Source organism: Spermophilus citellus (assembly GCF_964194105.1).
Source record: "Spermophilus citellus genome assembly, chromosome: 10".
Lineage (NCBI taxonomy): Eukaryota > Metazoa > Chordata > Mammalia > Rodentia > Sciuridae > Spermophilus > Spermophilus citellus.
Window position 1 is genome coordinate 6,302,446 of NC_138197.1, and position 18,390 is coordinate 6,320,835.

At 35.1% G+C, this 18,390-nt stretch overlaps 1 pseudogene across 1 annotated transcript in view; it reads right to left on the reverse strand.

Annotated features, from left to right (window-relative positions):
* The window catches only part of LOC308658558 (limb region 1 protein homolog), a 138,267-nt pseudogene that overhangs the window by 78,277 nt on the left and 41,600 nt on the right, over positions 1–18,390 (reverse strand). Inside the window, exons 4-5 of the transcript XR_014024302.1 lie at positions 16,948–17,087; positions 15,612–15,650 (exon numbers count right to left, since the gene is read on the reverse strand). The product of XR_014024302.1 is annotated as a limb region 1 protein homolog (transcript). The remainder of the gene's footprint in view (positions 1–15,611; positions 15,651–16,947; positions 17,088–18,390) is intronic.

Below are 18,390 nucleotides of genomic sequence, written 5' to 3' on the forward strand. Positions count from 1 at the left end.
GTGCTAAGAATCGAAGCCAGTTCCTCACATATGCTAGGCAAGTGCTGTACCACTGAGCCACAACCCTAGCCCAGTATTTCCCATTTTTGATGTTTCTATATTTAAAGGTATTGATTTTTAATTCAATTTCCAATTATTCATTGACATATAAAAATACAATTGTGTTTTGTATATTCATCTTATATCCTGCAAATTTTCATGATTTACTTGTTGGCTTTAATAACTTCTTTATAACAGATTCCAACAGAATTTCTATATGATCATATCATCTATCAGTAGATACTTTTTTTTTCCAACTTGTGTATAATTTCAAGAACAATGTCGAATACAATTGATTGGGAGCACACCTGCCTTGTTCTTGATCTCATAGAGAAAGTGCCCATCCCTTCACCACTGGCTAATATTATGAGCCAATTTTTCATCAGCTGCTTTTTGGGAGGATGATATATTCCTTAGAAATGCTGTGAGCTGAGAAATTTTATCAGGAATAGATGTCAAATTTCATCATGCTTTTTCTGAATGTATTGTGACTTCTTTTTTTGGCATGTAAATATGGTTAAGTTATACTTGTTTTTCAAAAGCCATAATATATTATTCCTTCTTATATGCTGCTGTTCATCTTATAAAATTTTTGTCCAGAATTTATACATCAGTGTTCATGACGGATACTGGTCTGTAGTGTTTAATGTATTTGTCAGGCTTTAGTACCATGGTAATGTTGGCTTAATAAGTTAAGATTCCTTCACCTTCCACTTTCCTGAAGACTACATATAACTGCAGTCTTTATTTCTTCCTTAAACACATGGTAGAACTGACAGGGAGTTCCTCTTGGCCTAGAGTTTTATTTGTAAGAATGTGTGTAACACTCTCACAATGTTTGAAAAGGTCTTAATAGTTTTTTCCTCTCACGGAATTTCTTCGTTTCTCTAAATTACTGAATTTACTAACATAAAGATATTCACCATATGCATTTATTATCCTTTCAATAGGTGTAGAATCTGTAGTAATGTCAATTCTTATAATCACTCAAAAAAATTTATGCTCATCAGCCTAGCATCATCTATCAATTTTATTGATCTCATCAATTTTGTTTTCTGTTTCACTGATTTCTCCTCTTTTTAAAATTTCCTTTATTCTTTAGTATTCATTTATTCTTTTTCTTTTTTTATTTTATGAATGCATTATAGTTATGCATAATAGTGGGGTTAATTTTGACATAATCATACATGCATGGAATATAATTTGCTCCATTTCAGTCCCCAGTACTACTTCTTTCCCTTCCCCCGGTTCCCCTTCCTCTATTCTACCGGTCTTCCTTCTGTTTACTTATTGTTTTATTTTTTTTAATCAGTGCTGTATAGGTTATACAAAAAGGAAGAACTTACTATGGTACATCCATATAGGTATATAGTGTAATTTGGTCAATTTCATGCCACAGTTCCTCCCTTTTCCTGTACCTGCCCCTTCCCCTCAATCCTCTTCCTTTACTTCATTGATTGTTCTCCTTTTTCTATTAAAATACAGAGTATTATTTTCTATTAATATATATATAAAATACATATTCTTAAGCTTGAATTTATGGAAACTGATTTGAAACCTTTTTTTCTATTCTGATAAGGATTTAGTGCTATAAATTGACGTTCAAATACTGTGTGCTTTTAAGATTTTTTCCTTGCCACTGATTCTGAGCAATTTGATGATAAGCTGTAGTGTCCTCTCCAGGCAACACTGTGTTGTCTCCCATCTCTTGAGTGATTACTGCTGTACAGACAATTCCCAACTTAAAATGGTTTGACTCATGATTTTACTGATTCTGACCAATTTGATGATAAGCCATAGTATAGTTTTCTTCGTGTTTCTTGTGCACGAAGCTAGCTGAGTGAATAGAGTAATGTGGCAAAGCAAAACTTCTCACCTCATGGCCAGGGCAAGAAAGAGAGGAAGAGAAAGGAGCTCGGGCCTCACTACCTCTTCAAGGGCATGGCCCCAGTGACCAGAAAGCCTCCCACTAAGCCTTCTCTCTTCATAGCACCAAGCTGAGAACCAAGGCTTTACATGTGGCTTCAGGGACACTCCAGGAAGTATAACATAACTCATCTCTGTGCAGATCTTTGCTTTCCAATATTGGCCTGATACCTTCTAGCTATCTTGGTCTTTCTGAACTTCCACCTTTCCTCCTCAACACAGAACACCAATTAGCTCCACCAGGTTCCCTCTCTGCACTGCAGCCTAGAAGTCTTCTCCAAGCGACACTGTATTGTCTCCCATCTCTGAGTGATTACTGCTGTACAGTTTCCAACTTAAAATGGTTTGACTCATGATTTTACAGCTTTGCAATGGTTCAATGGCAATATGCATTTAGAAGACACCACAGTTTGAATTGTGACCTATTCCCAGGCTAACCACATGAAGTCTAACTCTCCTGTGATGCTAGCCAGCAGCAGCCAGTTGCAGCTCCCAGTCACACGACCATGTGGCTAACCAAATGACACTCTGCAGTGCACTCTGTTACTAAGCGAGGATGTTTGGTAGGTCTGGTAGATTAAATGTATCTTCAACTTCTGATAGTTTCAATTTAGGATGGATTTACTGAGTCAAAAGCACATGTATTTTCTTGAAAATCTAGTCCTTAAACCCCATATTAGTCAAATTATATTTAGTTTTAAAGTGTTTTGCTATCAACACTTAAATACTGGTGTTCTTAATTTTTCTTAAGCTAAATCTAAGTGGAGCACAATTACACATGATTTTTTATAAAACAATACAGAAAAATCTCCAGGCACAAAATACCGCAGTAGAAAGTGCTTGCTCTTTACCTCTTATCTGTCCTGATGGATTTGTTAATCATAAAATAATGTGTTTTAAAATGTGGAGTTACCTAGTCTACGCAAGTTGACCTCCCAGATTCTTACTGAAATCTCTACTCCTTTTTAAATATTTATTTCAACATTCAACAACAGAATAAAATCTTTATCGTAAGATGAATAAACCTCCACTTCTATGTTTTAGTTTTCTCTTATTAGATGCATACTGTTTCCTATAGTGAATCTCTTTATTCTCTTGCCCTAAATACCTAAAATTTAACTATTCCATTATACATTTCTACAGTGGGTCTCCCAGATACTTCGCAAACGGCATCAAGTTTATTCTCACCCTCTTTCCATTATATCTCCTCAAATGATGGTATGTTAGAAATACTTTAAACATAACAATGAAGTAATTGCAAAGCCTGACTTGGGCTAAGTTCTTACTGCCCTGTCCAATACCTGCTACTGTCAATTTATTCTCAGAAAGGGGGACAAAAATACTTAGAAAAATAGGCACCAGTTTTCTGTCTTCTCCAAAGAATTGTTTTTGATTCAAAGAACTTTTCTTCCTGTTTCTAATGAACTAAACAAGGATCTTTGTTTCAATAAAATACTTCAGCAGAGTAGAGAAAACATTTCTAAGAATCTGAAATCACTATTTATTCAAAATAAACAAAGTTTACTTTTATTTTAGTGCACCAAATACAATATAGAAACATAGAAATTTGTAACACAAAATAACTTAAGATTTCCTTGTCTAATTTGCTCATAAACCAAATTAATTTTTTAAGGAGAGTCAACAAATTCCCCATAAATTCTATAACTTACAAATGATAAACCTGGACTTAGATCCCAGATCTCTTGCTCTTTCTACATTAGTATATGATAGATCATACATATCATTCTAAGTGGAAAAGAGACAATATTTTGAATTTTGTTAATATTAGCTGCCAAAAAAAAAAAAAAAACAAGTCCGTCAAATAAAATTTTAAGGGAAAAGTGACTATGATAACCCATTAATTCTACCCATCAGTGTAAAGCAAAATGCTCAGTGGAATCTGTGATCAGATTGTAAGGGAGTGAAACAGAAAAAAAAATAATAATAATAATTCTACATATATTTTCTCAGTTGTTTAGGTTTGGGTGTTCCACATGTACACCAAAGCCTTCTTAAAACCAAAACATTTTTCAATTCAAAGAAGATTTTAAAAACTCAATTTCAATAAAACTGAATATACTCTATGTACTTAGTATACGATAATGTACCCAACCAAAAATAAGATACTCACACTATTTATATCTAAGTGAGTGACACTCTACATCTGACATGCCAAGATTTGCACCAATCAATGTAAGATCTTAAAAAGGGACTTCAACTCTGTCACTCAGTTTTTTCCACGTAAAAAACGTTACTCGTCATATGGCACTTATGAAGAACAGAAGAGAAATAACACCCAAAATGCTAAACAAATGAATGTCAATGCCTCCCCACTGTCCTTTTTCAACATGATACAAATGGTCCAAAAAACTGAAAAATTCCAATATTTAGAACTTAGACCACAGAAAGGTAAGAAAAATGATGTAATTAAGTATTCTCATTAGCTTCTCTCAAAAATGCTTATACAACAAAAACCCACATACAACATTAAAAATATATAAAAATTACAATAACAAAAATTAAGCATAAAAGACAAATTGCAAAAAATACACCAAATTATGAATGGAGCACAATTACACATGACTTTTTCTTCCTATTTTTCTGCATATTCTAAGTTTCCTAAAAGGAGCACAGACAGTATTCCAAAAAAATCAGAAGCAAGTATGTGAAATACATAATTCTCCATATCCCTCTATTACTTCCCCCATAAGAGGCATAAAAACAGCATAGAACTAAGCTGAATTGAAATGGAGGTGCTGAGCTAGCCTCACTCATTAGCCACACAGCTCATTTCATTTCCTAGCCTCACTGCCTGCAAAATCCAAATTTTATGCTCAGAAAAATTATCAATTATCACATATCAAGGACCTCACAATAACTGTCAACTGCTAGGCACAGTAGTGCATGCCCATAACCCCAGCTACTTGGCAAACTGAGAAAGAAGAACTGCAAGTCTCGGGTAATTTTATGATACTCTGTCTCAAAATATAAAAAGGACTGAGGATGTAGTTCAGTGGTACAGTGCTTGCCTAGCATGGTTTGATCCTCAGTCCTGAAAAGAAAAGAAAATTGCTTTCAACTGGTTATAACTATAAATATAAATCTTCAAATGCAAAGGGTCCACTATATTTTTATAATCAAAAAAATTTATTACTCATAGTACAAAAGAAAGAACTTTTATTGCTATTATGGGTCTATAAATACACGTACTTTCAAAATTTATATGTCTTTCATAAACTACAAATTCAAATTCTTCTTTCAAAGTCAAAAGTGAGTCTATAGCCAAACCACCCTAAACATGCCCCATCTCATCTGAAAGTCAGAAGTTAAAAAATAAAGCCTACCTTAAGTAAAAGTTCATAAATTAGAAAGAAGTGTCTACTCTAACCAATACATTCACTTAAAAATTAATACTAAGCTGGGCGCAGTGGCACACACCTATGATCCCAGCAGCTCAGGAGGCCAAGACAGGAGAATCACAAGTTCAAAACCAGCCTCAGCAACAGCAAAGTGCTAAGCAACTCAATGAGACCCTATCTCTAGATAAAATACAAAACAGGGCTCGGGATGTGGCACTGTGGCCAAGTGTCCCTGAGTTCAAATCCCAGTACCCCCCCCCAAAAATCAGATAGTTATCAAAACCTAAATAAAGAAATTTTTAATTAAGAGTTCATAATGAGCAGCAGCATCCGTTGGACAACTATAGAAAATGATTCAGGACCCAAAGGGTCTGAATACCAACAAATTCAGTGTGTCATGAAATCAGATGCCCTTTTTTCATGTACTTACCTACCAGCCTTCTCACTTTAAATAATTTAATGTAAAAAACTAAGTTTATTAACTACAGTAAATGTGAAAGTTTCAGATGAACAGAGCTCATAGTGATCCAATTATAATATTTTTCAATATATAAGTTAGTTACTAAGAGAAGATCAATATAAAGATACAACAATGTCTCTAATAGACATTGATAAGTCATTATATTCTTGGCAACTATGCAAAGTCAGAAAATTTCTAGATTTTACCAACATACATCATGCCTACACATGAAAATATCCCTTAATGATAGTTTATGATTCTGACAGACCATTCTTAAATTAAAAATTGTTATTTAAGTGAATACATGTATTTTATTTTACATTATTTATTATTATTAATTTATAAAATAATAGTCAAATATCTCTTCCTCATAAAGCTAAAATTGCATGCTTCAATATAGTAGAAATCTAAAAATTCAGAAATGTTGTAGGTTGTCTAAATCAGTATCACTGACAACCTTTATGAAAGATTCAATGCACCATCCCCCAAAGAAGTTTGAATTTAAAGATTAATAATCCCAAAATACTTGGTTTAAAACAAACCCAGAGACAGGGCTAGGGTTGCGGCTCAGTAGTAGAGTGCTCGACTAGCACAAGTGGGGCACTGGTTTCAATTCTCAGCGCCGCGTAAAAATAAATAAAAGTAAAGGTATTGTGTCCACATACAACTAAAAAGATATTTTAAAAAAGAAAAAAACACCAGACAGATAACCACAGAATTCATTAACTTCTAGCTCCATCTGCTGGAGTCACAAAATATTTCAAAATACAATATACAATTCTATAAAAAATATAATTTATAATTTTCTGTGTAAACAAAACCTTTCATGAATTTAAATTAGAAAATTAATCAAAGTTAAGCCATATTCAACAACTTCCAAAACAAAACTAAGTTAAAACCCCTGTTCAGTAGAAATGAAGAATCTAATTGTCCAAAAGTGACATATTTTTTAAACTGCTTCAAGAAAGTGTAAGCATGGGAAAAAAAGACAAACGTGTTTTTGAATAAATAGTGTTCAAAGAACTTTAGAATAAGAGGAGTCTCTATTTACTTACAAGAAAAACAAAAAATAGTGAACATTTTAACTGTTAGTTGTGAAACTTGGTTCACCTTAACATACAACTTTTTTCTTACAACAAAGAGCAATGAAATGTCCATGGTATAAATATTATACAATGCAAATAAGAGAAAATTTGTATCATATAATCCTATTACCCTGAGAAAAAAACTATTGTATAGACCCTTGTTTTTTGTCTTTTTGTTTGTGACACTACAGATTGACTCTAGGACCTCACCGTGTTAGGTGAGTACTCACTCTACCACTGAGCTACACCACCAGCCCTTTTTAATTGTACTGAGACAGGGTTTTGCTCAGTTGCCCAGGCTTCCCTTGACTTTGCAAAGCTCCTGCCTCAGTCTCCCAAGCAGCTGGGATTAAAGAAACAAAGAAGCATGGCGCCCACTAACCCTTTGTATTCACCCCCCAAGATATTTTTCTTTATACATATATACTTACTTCTTTTTACAAAAGGTACATCAGATTGTAAATATACTTTTTTTCCTATATATTTGTATGTCAACAAATATTTGTCTATATTATCAACTATAGTGGACAAAAAAAGCACTCCACTGTTTGAATCTACCAAATTTAATTAAAGCTAATTTCCCACTTGAAATGTTTAGATTTTTTTTAGACACAATATCTTTATTTTACATTTATGTGATGCTGAGGATCGAACCCAATGCCCCATGCATGGTAGGCGAGCACTCTACCACTGAGCCAAATCCCAGCCAAGATTGTTTTTATTTTTAATATCATAAACAAATACCTCAATATCCAGTAGCTTTTTTGATGTATACTATAATAAATGATTAAGCTTTTAACACCAATTTAGTATTAAATTCTTAGTGACATTTAACTAATAATGGTAAAATAAAACTTATTAAGCACTTTTATTTAATAACTTTATAAGCAAATATAAGTTTGCTTGTAATTTAAAACTGTTTTGACTTTCTATATAACTTAAAATGCATTTTTTCAAAAAGATGATTTTGTACTGTTTCTTCATTTCCAAAATGGCATTATCATCTATTCCTAATGACAAATCAAAATAAAGCACTCAGTCCCTGCCAAGACTAATTTGATTCACTGTGGTTAATTCTGAACATACAAAATCCTAAGCTGGGCAATCAGGCTATAAATGTGTACCTCTCATCTCAAGTGAATGGACATTGAAGCAAACCTTGGACACCAAGGAGGAAAATACCTCAAATGCTAAAGAACTATTTCCTGACTTTAAAGCTACAAATTAACTCTATCATTTTTCTATCTACCAAAATTTACTATTACTTGGTACTTAATTTTAAACTCATGATATAAAAACAGCCACTTTAAAGTAAAAAATTCAGTGCATTTGGCATACTCAAAATGCTGTACAACCAGCACCTCTACCCAGTTCCAGAACATTTCACCACCTAGAAGTCTCGCACCCAGCAAACAGTTGTATCAATGTCTTTCCATTTAAGGAACTGAAGAATACATGTTTTTCCACCTTTTTTTTTTTTTTGGTGCGTGTGGTACTTGAGATCGAACCCAGGGTCTAACAAATGCTAGGTAAGTGCTCTACCACTAAGCTACATTTCCAGTTCTTTTTATTTTTTTTATTTTAAGATAGGGTCTCACTAAACTTACCAAGGCTGGCCTCAAACTTGTGATCCTTCTGCCTTTACCTCCCAAGTAACTGGGATTATAGGCATGTGTCACCACATTCAACTCCACTAACTTGTTTTTGTTGCAGGGGCAAGGTATCTGGGGTAGTAGGGATTGAACCTAGGGGTGCTTAACCACTAACCCACATCCCCAGCCCTTTTTATTTCTTTGAGACTCAGTCTCACTAAGTTACTTACAGCCTTGATAGTTGCTGAGGCTGGCTTTGAATTTGTAATCCTCCTACTCAGCCTCCCAAATCACTGGGATTATAGGTACGCACCACCACGGCCAGCTCTACTAACATTTTAACAATATTTGGGATACAAAAAGTAAATAGAAATGGAGTTTTTCTACCCATTTTCACCCCTTTATTTTAATTATACAACAATAAAAAATACTGCCGCCATTTTAATTTGTCATCTCTCCTTCTTTGTCCCTTCCTACAACAAACTGCAGCAGTTGGCATGCCATAGCCCACACTAAATGAAAGATGGAACATGCCATACAGATCAAGTGACCAGTGATAAAGACTACAAGGAAGAACATAATGACCACAGAAGATCACTACCAGTTCTGTCTAATCCAGGGCTCCAACATCACTTTTTATAAAATATTTCAAGCTGTTTTAATCATTCTCATTGTAGACAGATACCCATCTTGTTATATGATATGCAGTCTTAGAACTGAGGTTGATTATTTATATTATGTAAGTATGTATTTGTGTTCTGACTCACAGAAGTCAAGTCACATTCCCAGGAAATAAGACTAATGTGTAATATCTCAAACCTGTGCATCCAAATCCAGACGCTGTATTTAAAATAAACTAACTACATTTACACATATAAAAGCATTATCAACACATATTCAGCCTCTAATCCAAAAACTTCTACCAAAGTATTCCTAATTATAGAATAACTTTTACTCCTTCAATCAAGGAATATTTATTGACATTTTCAATGTCCAATAACTAAAACAGAAATTCCATGGGAGATTAAAGAACTTGAGAAATTTTCTGAATCTCAAAGAATCCCACAAATGCCATAAATGTAAATGGTTGACTGACAATTGAATACAGATGATATAATTGTGTACTAGGGAGGAAATAATCCGAACTTTTGAGAACTTCTGGACACTGGCCTTGATCTGACATTGATCATGGGAGACTCAAAGCAGGGACTTTAAAAGGTCATGTGATCAATGGAGTTTTAGCTCAGGTCAAACCCACAATGTGTCTCTGAGCCCATCCTGTGGTTATCTCCCCAGTTCTGGCATGCATACGTGGAATACACATGCTCTGCAGCTGGTAAAACCCCCACATTGGTTCCCTGACCTTTGCAGTGAGGGCTTCCTATAGGGGAAAGGTCAAGGGGAAACCACTAGAACTGCATCTACCTAGGAAACCAGTAAACAAAGCAATACCACTAACTTGGAGAAATTGCAAAGATTACCACCATCATCAGGGACTGAAAGATACAGGGGTGGTGATTCCCACCACACACCCATTCACCCACAAGGCCTGTGCAGAAGACAATCTGAGAGAATGGCAGTGGATTATCATAAGCTTAGGGAGTGACCCCATTTGCAGTCACTATGCCAAATGTGGTTCCAATGCTTGAGCAGTCAACACATCTTCTGGTACCAGATACGTAACTATAGATATGGCAAATACCTTTTCTCAGTCCCTGTCAATCAAGATAACCAGAAGCATTTACTTTCAGATGGCAAGGCCAGAAATATATTTTACTGACCTCAGTGGTCCACCAACATCCCAGCACTGTGATCATTTGTTTGCAGAGCTCTTAATTGCATTTTCCTTTCACAAGCTATCACACTGGTTCATTACAGTGATGACATTATGCTGACTGGAACTAGTGAGTGCAAAATAGCAACTACTCTGAGCTTATTATAAGACATTTATGTGTCAGAGAATGGAAAATAAATCCTAATAAAATTCAGGGGCCTTCTTTCTCAGTGAAATTTGTAGCAGTCCAGTGGTATGGAGCATTTTCAGATATTCTTCTATGATAAAATACAAGTGGTTCCATCTGGCTCCTCCTACACCAAAAAGGGGTACAACATCCAGTGAGCCACCTTAGATTTTGGAGGCAATACATTTCTCACTTGGATGTATCCATTTATTAGTTTACCTAATAAGATGGTAGTATTTAGCGGGGCCCAGAACAGAAGGCTCTGCAACAGGTCCAGGTTGCTTCACAAACTGCTCTACCACTTGGGCCATGTGATCCTGCAGATCCAATGGTGCTTCAGGTGTTAGTGGTAGATAAGTATGCAGTCTGGAGCTCCTGGCAGGACCCCATGGATGAATCACAGAAAGGCCCTTAGGATGTTGAAGCAATGCCTGCCATTCTTTTCAGATAATTAATCTTCTTATGAGAAACAGCTATCGACATGATACTGGGCTTTAGTAGAGACTGAATTCTTAACCATATATCCTAGGCTGCCCATCAGAACTGGGCATTTTATGAAATCGCAATCCAAAAAGTTGGACAACAGAACAATATTCCATCATCAAATGGAAGTGGTATATATGTACTCAGGCCTAAGCAGGTCCTGAAGGAATAACTAAGTTCATGAAAAAGTAGCCTAAATACCAACAGCTCCCACCCCTGCTACACTGTCTCTTCTGCCTCAAGCTGCATCTATCTACCAGCCTCAAAGAGAATCCCTATGAAAGCTGACAGAAAGTGGAGACCTGGGCCTAGTTCAGCATAGTCCAATGTAGACAGCAATGGCACTACAGCTCCTCTCTAGACACTCTGAAGTAAAGAGGTGAAGGGAAATCTTCTTAGTGGGCACTACAATGGGCAGCAAATTTGGCTATTTATTTTACTTGGAGAAATAAATGGTGAAATGTGCAATTACAAACCAATTAATGGAGCTATAGTGAATGGTTTGGATGATCCAGAACTTGGAAGAAATATAACTGGAAATTGGTAACAAGGACATCTGAGACAAAAAGATGTGGACAAACTTCTCTGAATATAATAGCCGAGAGAACAGAATGACCCAAAGGGACAGGATGACTGTAGATACCAGTCAGCTGCTTTACAGCTATGCATGTCATCACCCAGGGGATCCATGCACAAAGTGTCCTTGGTGGCCTTGGAGGTTGTGCATGGGCTCAGCAACATGGATCTACACTCACCAAAACACCTGGCTATAGTCACTGATGAAGGTCCAATCTGCCAGTTATGCTGCTTGTGTTCTAAATTTCTACATCAGATATATATTTCTTTAATAAACACACACGAACCATACATACACATGTGATTATCTGTGGTATGGCCTTATTTATAATAAGCAACAATTGAAAAAACTTACCACAGAATTGTCGTATCTCCATATTATATGCAGTGGAAACAAAATGTATGACTAGCTTATGAAAACCTTCATAAAATGTGTTAGCTTTTAAAAACTTAGTGGGACCAAAGCATGACAAAACTACAGTCTTTAAAACAATATCACTAGTACAGTGGGAAAGAACAAGGAATTAAAACTCAGCACTTATTTTTTCAAGCTTACTCTGTACCATCTGACTAGATAGATATTTTTATGCTGTATATATGGTCCATATATCTTATTTTAAAATTAGATCTTTCTATTCCTTTGACAGATAAAATACTGAAACTTTGAAAGCTTAAACAAATTCAACAAGGTTACTTCTAGTAAAATACAAAGTTAAAATTCAAACACAGATCTATCTGACTCCAAAATCTGTGTACACAAGCCCCAAAACAAAACCCTATGTAATAATTTACCAAATCAAAAATAGAGTATTTCTAGAAAAGCAGATAAAAATATATTCAATTGGTGATACTGGGAAAATGAGCTGACTTTGGGAAAGGGACTAGAGAAAAGGTAGTTACCCATATAAATGCCAGAGGGAATAACAGATAAGTACAAAGAAAACATTTAAAAAATAGAGAAAAAGAAAAAAGTGCATATTTGTCACATCTCAGGATGAGAAAGGATTTTCTAAAATCAAAAGTAGTTAGAGAAACCAAAGGAAGAAAAGGACCATCCCATTTCTTGATTCTTAGTTTTAATTCTTGTGCTATAGGAGTCTTATTAAGGAAGTTGGGGCCTAATCCCACATGATGAAGATTAGGGCCTACTTTTTCTTCTATTAGACCCAGAGTCTCTGGTTTAAATCCCAGGTTCTTGATCCACTTTGAGTTAGTTTTGTGCACGGTGAGAGATAGCGGTTTAATTTCATTTTGTTCCATATGGATTTCCAGTTTTCCCAGAACCATTTATTGAAGATACTATCCTTTCTCCAATGCATGTTTTTGACACCTTTGTCTAATATAAGATAATTGTAATTTTGTGGGTTAGTCTCTGTGTCCTCTATTCTGTACCATTGGTCTACCAGTCTGTTTTGGTGCCAATACCGTGCTGCTTTTGTTACTATTGCTCTGTAGTATAGTTTAAGGTCTGGTACAGTGATGCCACCTGCTTCATTCTTCCTCCTAAGGATTGCTTTAGCTATTCTGGGTCTCTTATTTTTCTAGGTACACTCAGACACTGCTGGTGGGACTGCAAATTGGTGCAGCCAATATGGAAAGCAGTATGGGGATTCCTTGAAAATCTGGGAATGGAACCACCATTTGACCCAGCTACCCCTCTCCTCGGTCTATACCCAAAAGACTTAAAAACAGCATATACTACAGGGACACAGCCACATCAATGTTTATAGCAGCACAGTTCACAATAGCTAAACTGTGGAGCCAACCTAGATGCCCTTCAGTGGATGGATTAAAAAAAAAAACTGTGGCATATATACACAATGGAATTTTACTCAGCAATAAAAGAGCACAAAATCATGGCATTTGCAGGTAAATGGATGGCGTTGGAGAAGATAATGTTAAGTGAACTTAGCCAATCCCTAAAAAAATAAATGCCAAAATGTTTTCTCTGATATAAGGAGGCTGACTCATAGTGGGGTAGGGAGGGGGAGCATGGAGGAATAGATGAATTCTAGATAGGGCAGAGGGGTAAGAGGGAAAGGGAGAGGGCAGGGAATTAGCAAGGATGGTGGAATGTGATAGACATCATTATCCAAAGTACATGTATGAAGACTCGAATTGGGTGTCAACCTACTTTATATACAACCAGAGACATGAAAAATTGTGCTGTATACGTATAATAAGAATTGTAATACATTCAGCTGTCATTTATTTTTTTAAAAAATAAATATAAATAAATAAATAAAATTAAAAATTCTTAAGAAAAGGACCAGATAACATAAAATATAAAATTCTGAAACTCAAAAGAGCAAATAAATGTAAAAAGCAAAATTAAAACAACCAAAAAATATATTCATGGAAATTAAATAATAATTATTCAATATAATTAAATAGTAAATGTGTTTCACATCAATATACAAAAAGACCACATAAATCAATATGAAAACAAAATAGAAAAGGACAAAAGATATGGAACAAATTATACATGTACCTGAAGTTTTTATATCTTTGTGCCCCATGAAGAGAAGAAAGCCAGCCAGTGCTTTCAAGACCATCAAATGGAATGGAAAACATTCACCATGTGATAGTAAATGCTTGAAAAGATGTGAATGGCATGTGCCACGTGACACACACACACACACACACACACACACACACACACACACATAGATACACTGAGAAAGAGTGGGCTTTATCTTCTTCTTTGAACCGTTCCCTATTTTACATCCTTCTATAGTGAATAAATACTACTTTTATGTTCAGGAAAAAAGTCAGAAAGAAGCCATTGTTGCTCCTGATGTTCTTAACATGCAGGGCCTGAGTCACGGCAACAGCTAAGGGAATGCTGAAGGAACCTCATCTACAAAAGGTACACTCTGTACTTCCTCAAACATTCTGTATTTTCTCAAATTTACTCATCTCATACATTAAACTGGTAAACTAGTGGATCTCTTACATTTTACTCTGTTCTTTTCTTTTGCATTAGTTACAAAGAACATGATAACAGCTAAAAGAGAAGTTGCAGCAATTTAAGGCATGCAAGAGGTATTTCAGTTGTTGCATATGGATTATCATGATAATATTACAAGGCAAGTTATCCCAAGGTGTATGTCCCCTTGGGAACGCCAAATGCACTGGCCAATACCATATATTTAATGGAGAAGCCATCTCTGATACATCTGTTTCTAGTCCAATGGCAGGTCAGCTGCATGTTATTAAAGAAGGACATTCTACCATTAACTCAAAAAAAGGCTCCTTGGTAAGAAAAAGTCATGTTTTACCTTAAACATGGCATGAAGGAATTCAAACATGCAGCAAATACTGGTCAAGATACTATTTCCTAAACTGGGGTGTGGCTCAATGGTAGAGCGCTTGCCTGGCACGTGTGAGGCACTGGGTTCAATTCTTAGCACCACATAAATATAACAAAATTATTTTTTTAAAAAAGATATTATTTCATAAGAAGACACGCTTCAATAATTTCAAAGTGCTACTTCATCAGGATGGGGAGAAATTTGACTCCACACTAAAACACCTGAAAATGAGGTGCCCTAATTCTGTTACATGCATTTGGTTTTCATAAAGAATGTATCTAACCCACCATAGAACTATCGAATTACATTATCTCTATAAGAAAATAAGTGTTAACACTAATAACTAACAACTAATGACACCAATAAAACAACACTTACAATAACTAGTAACAAAAAATAACATTGGGGCTGGGGTTGTAGGTCAGTAGCAGAGCACTTTCCCAGGATGTGTGTGTGAGGCATTGGGTTTGATCCTCAGCACCACATAAAAATAAATATAATAAAATAAAATAAAGGTATTGTGTCCATTTACAACTAAAAAAAAATTTTAAAATACTGCTAAGAAATGAGGGAGGTATGAGTACGATAAAGAAGAAAAATATCAAAATCTCTAAGAACATTAATGAATTCTAAGAGACAATTATAAAAGAATTATACCAGCATGTTCTAGGAGAGAAAACAGTTTAGTGTACCTACACTAAATTAATATATAAAAAACAGTAAGTCTCTTTAAGAAGAACAGAGAGAGAGAGAGAGAGAGAGAGAGAGAGAGAGAGAGAGAGATATGAGGATGTAGCTCAGAGGTAGAGCACTTGCCTAGTATGCTGAAGGCCCGGGTTCCATCCCCAACACCACCTTGAGAAAGAGAGAAAGAGAGAGAGAGAGACAGAGAGAGAGAAGACGCAGTCTAAATAACCTATAGCACCAATTAAGAGACAGGTATTTTACATTAGTTATATTTCTAAACTCAAGCCTGCAAGATAGATCTTATTTATCATCCTAACTAAGAGAATAGGAAACAAGTCAGATAATAACTATGACTTGCCCAGTGTTTTAGTTTTTCCTCGCTGTAACCAAAATACCCAACAAGAACAACTTTGAGCTCGGGAGGCTGAGGTAGGAGGATCACAAGTTTAAAGCCTCAGCAACTTATCAAGGCCCTGAGCAACTTACCAAGATCCTGTCTCAAAACACAATAATAAAAAGGGGTGGGGATATGCCTCATGAGATAAGCACTCCTGGGTTCAAACTCTAGTGACAAAAAAAGAACAACTTAGATGAGGAGAAGTTTATTTTGGCTCACAGTTTCAGAGGTCTCAGTCCACAGACAGCCAACTCTAATGTGGAAGGGTACAGGGGAGAAAAGCAGCTCAGACGTGGCAATCAGGAAACGGGATGGGGGGGAGATCCTCACAGGGACAAAATATTAAACCCAAAAGCATGCCCCCAGTGACCACCTCCTCTAGCCATACCCTACCCTTCATTCCTGAAGTCACCACCCAGTTAATCCACACCAGTGGATTAGGTTACAGCTCTCATAATCTAATCACTCCATCTTGGAACATCCTTTCAGTGTCTTACACAGGAGCTCGTGGGACGTTTTACATCCAAACCATAATGCCCAGGGTATGCTAGAAAATGGCTGACCAAAGTTGGAATGCAAGTCTACTTCCCTTCAAAGCAATATATCTGATTATCCATATTAAGTCAGTCATTACTTTTTTAAATCACAAAGTTTATACTTGATACAGTGTGTTTTCCCCCTTCCATCATATATTTTGAAATGACAAAGGAAACTAATAGAAAATAAATAAAACAGACTATGGTCCCTGATTTTTCAGGTTTTCAATGAAAATTCAACATAACCAGTTGAATCAAATTTTTCTTCCTAAATATTTAAATGAAGATATTTTATAAAAATCATAATGAATATTAAAAACTGCTTTTAGATTAAATAAGAGAAAAAAGCCTTTCACAGCTAAAAAACAGGAATGGTAAATAAAATCCACTTTTCTGATTTACTAAGGATCCTAATGATTTACTAGAGAAAGTTACAAATTATGAATGAAACTAAGAAAAGAAAAATTTAAAAATACAATGTAGTAAGAAATTAAAATGTTAATAATAATTATACTAAGCAATATATACTAACCATGAATCAGGGAGCCATTTAGCCACTGAATATAGTAGTTTTAAGGAAAAGAAAGCAGGATTTCATTGCTGATTATTGAGAAGGGTAAAAGCAAAACAGCCCCAGCTGAAACTGCTAAAGTGAAGGTGCTCAAAAACAACCTGGAAGAGAAGAGAGTCATGGTCACTAGACAGGACAAACCAATGATCACAGAAGCAACATCAGAAGAATACAAACTCAATTTTCTAATAAAAAAAAATATTATACAAGGATATCATTAAATATATGTATTTGGAAGACAAATGATGTATATATGGTCCTGGAAGTTAAACTCTCAAACTCCATGAAAAGATCAGTAAATCTGATGACTAGACCTAAAAGACAGATTATATATATATATATAAATAAAATACAAGCTTCTCACACTTTGCAGCAGTGGTTCCATTCATATTTTAAACACAAGTATTTATTTCACAATTGTATTTAATTAATAGCTTTGACAATGTATGTTAAAAGCAATGCAACAACTGTCTTGGGTTAAAAAAAAAACACTTGTGAAAAAGGTATGAAAAAAATTAATTTAAAATTATTATCTCAGCTGGGTGTAGTGGTGCAGATCTGTAATTCCAGCAACTCAAGAGGCTGAGGCAAGAATGCTGCAAGTTCAAAGCCAGCCTCAGAATCTTAATGAGACCTCAGTGGTAAAGTACCTGTTGGTTCAATCCTCAAAACCCCCCCCCCCAAAAAAAAATAAAGAAAGAAAGAAATAAAATAAAATGATTATTTCATGACAAGAAAAGGGAAATGCTAACTACCTTGATCTGATCAGTGTAGACAATATACAAATGCTGAAATAAACACTGAATCTCATTAATATGCACAATCAGTATATGTTAATCAAAAAAAAGAACTATAAATGATCAAGAACAAGAAAAAGCATTAATCCTTCTACCTCACAAATATAAATGAAGTTACCTATTTAATAAATTTTATTTTCAAAAAATAGTCTATCAATAAAATAGATAAAACACAGCTCTAATGTAAAAAAATCTAAAATAAATTAAGTCAACAAAACAAATGGAAAAAAAGCATGAACAATAAATATAAAACATGCTCTCCCCACCCCATCCCCCCAAAATGCACATATGCAATCAAGAAAAAAGAGACATAAAAAGTCCACACACTGTATAATAACCCATGGCAAGGTATATATAGTTACAAGGGGCTTTCGCTTTCTCAGTTACACTTATTCCTGATATGTTTAAACTTTTTATATCAAATACCTAACTTGGAAAAAATTTTTACAGAATATAATGGCAAAAGAAAAGAAAACTTCACTAACATTCAAAATAGAATCATACTAAACGCTCAAAATACACACTGACTAAAGTAACTTTGAGGTCAGTGCCATCTTGTGGCCAAAAACAGAAGTGAAATATATTCCTAGTTAAAGTCAAAGTGCCC